This window comes from Diaphorina citri, unplaced genomic scaffold (assembly GCF_000475195.1).
Source record: "Diaphorina citri unplaced genomic scaffold, Diaci psyllid genome assembly version 1.1 scaffold1592, whole genome shotgun sequence".
Taxonomy (NCBI): Eukaryota; Metazoa; Arthropoda; class Insecta; order Hemiptera; family Psyllidae; genus Diaphorina; species Diaphorina citri.
In genome coordinates, this window is record NW_007379018.1 from 21,968 (window position 1) to 23,063 (window position 1,096).

Below are 1,096 nucleotides of genomic sequence, written 5' to 3' on the forward strand. Positions count from 1 at the left end.
CACGTCCCATATCCTCACGTACAAGTTCTCCCCGGTGCAAGTCAGATCCAAAGTATCCTACCAGCTAACACCTCTACCGGCAAAACCGAATAATGACGAGACGAACCGAACTGGGCCGACAGAGAATCGCCCACAGCGGCCAAGGCTAGTGAGGCAGAACACCTACATAGTCAAGGAGCCGGTGTTTATCAAGGGAACCTTGCTGGAGTATTTGAGAAGGAATGATAACATGTGTACGACCCGGGTACATGCACCTAGGAGCCCTCATACAGTTAGTAGGAGCTCTCATGCGCCTGCTAGGACCTCATCCAATGGGTCTGCTAGGAAGAGAAGCGTCGCCAAGAGTAAACGTGATGTTGCCAGAGCGAGCAATTCGAAGCAGAGACTAAATGAGATCAAGGCGAAGTTCAAGAGACAACATGAGGAACTGAAAGCCGCTGGACAGCAAGAACAAGCCTTCTGGTTGGAACTTTGAGAGAAGAGAATTAATAAACAGTTTGATTTTGTATTTTTTTACATGCTTTTATTTGACTTCGTTTTTCCTCTCCGCCTTATTCTTCTTTATCTCCTGCCTCGGTGGTGTAGTGGTCAAGACGCTCGCCTGATAAACAGGAGGGCGTGGGTTCAATTCCAGCCGAGGTATGGAATTTCATCTTCAATATAATTTTGAGAATCTGACCGCAATAATAGTAGTAGCCTACTACTAGAGTAAAGGCAGTATAATTAAGCACTATTATGATTATTCACACGGATCAAGTTGCATGTGCAAGTGGCAAGTAACATGCATGTAAGTGACACAACCAACTAGTTACCTTTTCAAACTTATTCGCAGATTACTTGAAAAGTCCACTTGCATATGTATCTCTTGGCCAGAAGTTAAAGAACATTTAGTTGCTTGTTACCATTTTTACTTTCCTTATTCTATAGGTATAGGAAGGAAAGTAATGTAATTTACAATTATGAAGAAAAAACTGGGCTTAGTCTTAAATTAATCGGAGGAAAAAGGTATTGGGACCAAACCACTACCTACATATATCAAAAGTAGGTAGGTATGGCATACGAGTAATGTAGAATGAATGTATGAAATTGAATGACA